Raw genomic sequence first — 6,000 nt, 5'->3', positions numbered from 1 at the left:
GGGGTGTCTGTAATGTCCCTGTATTGGTATTGGACATGGATTTAGTAGTAGAGAGATGCAACCAAGATGTTCCAGCAAATGGATTTATTTCAGTGCCAGTTAGAGATCAGAATGCTTGTACCAGGCTGTTAGTATCTGTCCCTGATAACCTTGATCTAGATCTCTTAAGGCTTGGGAGCTCTACCAATAAATGTGGTGAAAATTTCAGAATGTAGAGGTAGACAGATTCATTAAATATTTATTTGTCTTTCAGCATTTTTCTTTTCCTTCGGCAGAATCATCTTGTCTTTCATGAGAGAAAATTGAGGTCTATACATTTGGGGTATCAGACTCTTGCACATGGCTCTCATTGTAGCAATCCATTCTTTTGCTCTTGGCCTTTTATAACTCACTACTTTGGGGTATTTTTTTCCCCATAGCTCTGTCTGAACTATGGTCCTGAGCTTTAATCACTTGTTTGATTAAGCATAGTTCAAATTTATCTGTGGGCTTGGGAGGTTTTGTATGACTGTTTCAAGTTCAAAAGATGTGGTCCTGTCTTCCTTCTACAGCCATGGCATCATGTGCATGAAAATCAGTGCACCATTTTTTTCCAACTCTGACATGAAGTTCATGATCCACTGACTGTATGATTATCTGCAATAATGTCAATTTGGGTTAATTATGCGGCCTTGTGTGAACTGATATGTTTAGCTTTACCAGCTATCCCTCACCATCTTTCCCTGGAATTTTGGTCAAGAGCATAATACCTAAAGACTGGGTTAAAGAATCTGAATAAGCAATCTGAAGTTAAAAAGCTATCACAGAGCAGCTTTTGATTAATTGCTTTTTAGTATTAATTGCTGTTGAAAATCATGTCGTTTCTTTAGTAGCCAAAGTTTCTAGAGTCATGTTCTTGAATTCTGTTATCTGGCTGTCGTCTTAAGATCAGCAATGCCATTCATCCTTTTAGCTAACCATTTGTTGTCCTAAGCTCCACCTGGGTTATTCTGAGCCCTTCTTGACTGAAAATATTCATAGTCTCATAATTTCACTTTATTGGTTCAGTATTGGAAAAGCCAATTGAAGTCAAGTGCTTCAGATTCATTCCTTTAAAACTAAAATATTAAGCTTCTGACTGTATAAAAAAGTTGCATTTGAAAAGATGTTCTCTGATTTAACTCTAAGCCATTACAATAAATTATCACTGAGGCAAGTCTAAAATGCTGAAGAATTTTACTAGAAAATGTGTTCCCATTAAATCATGGAGTAGAAAACAATTTTTATCTGTATCAATATGTATTGTGAAATTATTTCTTTAATAGGGAATATAAAGGGGTAGGGAAAAAAAACCCTACAAAATAACTGGTAACTACCGTGCCTCAGAAAAGCAAATTGTAAGTATTCTTTTTCTCCAACAGAGGCTGAGCCATGATTATGTTAGATGTTTGGCCTTTTAGTGCATTAGTGAAGAGAGTTTGGGAACCTAGGGCAATAAAGTCGGTATGAAAAAATCTGCGAAATAACCAACACCCAGAAACTTACATTTTCCAGAGCTTTGCAGGCTCTTAATAGATGAGCAAAGTGAGTCCCTGGCAGGAAAGGGTTCCCAGGACAGTACAGGGGTTTGTTGTCTGTCTCCTCCTGTGCAGGCGTCTGGAGCCCAGAAGCCTGGAACTGGGACTCAGCTCAGGCACTAAAGATGAAGTTGCCTGTTTTCCACCCCCCTCTGTTGTTTTTTGTGTGTGTGTGTTTGGGTTTTTTTTTCCAAAATCAGTTCAGGTTTCTGCCTTAATCCTGGTCTTGTTTTAATCAGACATTACTTCTGCAGTAATCAAGCTCTGTAGGATTCGTAATTATTTATCATTTGAGGCCTTTTCCCCTCTAGGCTCTGTCTGTTTGATTTATGTACCTGGCACCTCCTTTAACAGCTGCCACCCTGGTATGTATTTATTTATAACTAAAGAGGAAAGAAAGTGTACTAAGTTCAAAGGCTTTAAGCAATCTGAACATTTCATTTTAGACGAGTATTACATAGCAATGAAGTGTGGAAATGTAGCAAGGCAAGCTTGAGAAACAGAAATGCAGAACATCTTACCTTTCTGGCCAGGAAAAATAATGTTCGTTTCTAAGCCTATTTTTTGAAATAGGAAGATAGCTCTTATTTAGTGAAGAAGTTTAATCTAGGTAAGTTATTTTCAATTTCCCATCCTTAAACACAATTGTGAACAGTTTGAAATGTGATAGTGGTCATCAACAATAAGCTTTCAAACCTGGGTAGTGACTAGCAAACTCATACTTAAATACCTTATACCAGTTTGCATTCGAGGATGAGTTAAAATCTGTTTGTGACTGTACGTGTAACCATGACCTGTTTTCCTGCAGTAGAGATGAACTCATGTTTTAGGTGGTGTGAGGAACTACTTGGGTACGTGCTACTAAAAAACTTCTGAGTTGAAATACTGAGGGGTGGTCACAGCCATAAATGGTTTTGGTTTTATTGAGATAACTAGTTGGATACTGCTTCCTGCTCCCTGCGAACAGGAAAAATAGAGAGATTCCTCTCCAGGGATGTGGTAGTTCCTCCTCAAAATAGCATTTCCTCAGTAACACAAGGGGCTCAGCACATCCAGGCAAAACCCCTTTCCCCTAATGCTGCCCCAGGCTTGCTTCATCCCGTTCATGCTTGGGGACAGCTGGGCTGGATTTCTCTCTCAGTCCCTCTCCTCCCTCGCTGTGCAGGTTGTTTGTTGAGGCCGCCCTTCCAGGACACATCGTCCCTCATCAGCTCTTTGTGGGTGGAGAGCTTTGGGGAATTGGGAGCAGGAGTGGTGTGCAAAGGGGTCCTTTCATCTTTTAGTCCATCTCCATTTCTCTTGTCTGCATCTAAGCATTTGCTTGAATGTAATATGTATTTCTTCTGAAGTGTTTCTGAGGATGGGCTACATTTTTTGTTAACTTCTATTATTTTGTATCATTTTATGTATATTATTAGGATTTGGGACCTCCGTAGACTATAGTTTTGAAAGTTTACTATGCTGTTTACTCCTTCCTTTCCTGTTTAATCATCCCTCTTCAGCAAAATGCTTAAATATGCATTTAACTTAACTTGCATAATTCCATTCCTGTTTGGAAATTCACTTAACAAGCACACTGGGTAAAATCTTGAAAATCTTGACCCCACTGAAGCTTGATGGTGCTGACTTTCATGGCTGAATGTCCTTCCTAACTCCATTTATTTTAATGGGGCGTGAGTATGTGCATATGTGTGAGAGAGAAAAGAAAGAATTTAAAGTAAATACTATATGAAGACATGATAGCACTTTAAAATTGTAGTACAAAGGAAGTGATGTGGCAGCAATGATCCTCAGCTCTGTGGTAACTCTGAGAGAGAGAGAGGAGTTTAACTGCCATTTGGTTGCAAGTTATGTCTATAATAATGAAATTTAAAGAAATGTGGGAATATCTAAATAAACCATAAAAAAGCAGTTTGTTTGGTTTTTTTAATCATTTACAACTTTGTCAGAGGTCAGCCTGGTCTTTAATCCTTATAGCAAATCAGTTGGTAAAACAATGAGACAGCATATTCATATGAGAGTTTTACCTAACTTTTACCAAATTACAAAGATACAGCCAAACTTAGCGTATATTTACTTCCCTCTCTCATAGAAGCTTTTTCCTGGAAATATTTTGAGAGCTCAGCATTTATGTATGTCATCAGAGACCTCAAGTCAAAATCTTGTCTTTTGTAATCAATACAATAAAGCAAAGACAACTGGAATGCTAAAGATGGTTTTCTTTTATCCATTAAATGAGGTTTAAAAGCTTTGCTTTCTTTCTTTCCACCATGCTAGCCCTTAAGTCTTTTATCGCATTAATGCCAGTGGCTCAATATTGTGAATATCCTGCAGCTCCAGCTACTTAACAAAATTAACAGAATGCACTGCTCTAACGTAGTTTGAGCTTGAGTGACCGATGATTCAAATGACCCTGTTTGGACATCCCTAATAATGCTCAGAGTCTAAAACTGTATTCACTCTCGATTCTGCTTGTGGGAAAGATTACAATGTGCAATTCATGAAGGAAGTCTTCCCCCTCCTACCCTCCCTCCCCCCATTAAAAAAAAAAGAAAAAAAAAAAAGAAAAAAACCCAGGCAGATTAAAAGAATTACATATAGGATCACGACATATCTTAACTACAAAAGAAACAGGTTTTGTTGGGTTTTGTCTTGGTCTTTTTATGTGTGTTGATGAGAAGGGCTTGGAAGACATGGAGAAATCCAAGTCTGGTTGTGGCCTGATCTCTGGAGCTTAATGTGGATTTGGAGTCCAGGTTCAACATCCTGGAGATCCAAAGGGTTTCTCCTCCTGCTTCAGTAATATTCCTCTAACTGTTGACTCTCTTACTTGTGTATTGTAGTAAGGTTTTAAAGTATATTCCAGGAGAATTGTTTTGTTCAGTTACGATATTAATACAGGGGCAAAAATACAAAGAGGCAATGCTGCATGGACTGTCCTTGATCCACAGTGTTAATAGCAATAGCTTAGAATTTAAAAAAAATAATCTGCAAATCAGAATGTTGTTAAAATTTGGTTTACTTCTGTTCATCTGATATTGTTACTAAGATTGTTACTTCCAGTGATCACAAAGATTGAATGTTTTAATCTCAGAATCTGTCTTGGAACAGGGTTTCTTATAACTACAAAAAAAATAAATTTGTATGTTTTAGCCTCAGGATAAAATTTCTCTATCCCTATGAGGTTACATTATTAAACAGGTTATATAGATTTTTTTGTTGGTGTTGTGAAGCTTTTAGTCACTTATGTTGGTCAGTCTTTAGTTTTCCTCTAATAGTGTGCATTCACACAAAAACATTGGGCTAGAACTTACCTGCTGATGTTAAAGAACCGCTGGCTACACAAATAGTATTATTATTTGTATGAACATAGTGCTTTACAATTGATAGGCAAATATACTGGTTAAGCTCTGTTGAAAGCAGATGCTATAATTATTACTTTTATTTGCAGGGAGAAAAGAAATAAAGAAATGAACTGACTCAGAATACACTTAGAACTTGGGCACTTTTATGTTTTCAGTCTGTGATGAATTCTCTGGATGATGCAGCAGTACTTTCTCCTAATAAATTCCTATTAAACTGTCAGAATATTCAACCGTTCAGTTTTCCTCTCCTGATTTTGCTAGTCACGTTGCAATAGCATATCTGAAGAAATGCAAACATTTCTCATGTTAATTAGAAGACTGGGAATTCTTTGTTATTTACTGCTTCCATCATCAAAGGTGATTGCAGTTTTCAAAGAACTCGTGCATTTGCTCATGTTATGATTTCTGCAGGAAACTCACCAAATGTATTCAATCAGTTCTGCTTCCTGCGGACCAGAAAAAAGGGAACAAGCTTTCATTCTTATTTATTACACTAATCTGGAACAGACCTCTACGTGAACACTGTTTCCTTCTTGTGCTAAACAAAACATGGTGAAATGAACTTGAGTAGTACAAAGCAGGGCTCAGCTACCAGTGAGGAGAGACCCATGAGGTATTTCAGGATAGAGGTTGGGCAGTGGAGTCAAGGAGCAGATAGAGCTGTTACTGGAATGAGGTGGGGGGGCACACAGATAGGTTGTCTGCATGTTACCTTCTAGCCAGTGCTGACACCAAGTGAGACAGTGCCAACAGAGATTTGCTGTTCCTTCGCCCTCCCCTGGCAAAATAGCCCTTACTGCTGAGATTCAGAAGTTCAGTAGTAGTGAGCTAAATTCAGCATTTAAAAATATGATCTCTGTTTGCTTTCCTGCTTCTTAACATGCACTTCCTTATGTCCTTTCCCTCCCCACTTGCTTTCCAAAATACCACCAAAAGCTGATCGATGTTTTCAATGGAATCACTAGAATGGGCAGTGCTGTTATAAAAGCTTGGTGAGATTATTAAGGTTTGATGCTTTCCAGTGGTGGGAACTTCGGAGAACTCCCACTAGCTTGGGGTCAGTTTGTGAGGCACTAAAA

This window comes from Rissa tridactyla, chromosome 8, assembly GCF_028500815.1.
Source record: "Rissa tridactyla isolate bRisTri1 chromosome 8, bRisTri1.patW.cur.20221130, whole genome shotgun sequence".
NCBI classification, from domain to species: domain Eukaryota; kingdom Metazoa; phylum Chordata; class Aves; order Charadriiformes; family Laridae; genus Rissa; species Rissa tridactyla.
The sequence above is the reverse complement of the archived record's forward strand: the minus strand, read 5'-3'. Positions refer to the sequence as shown.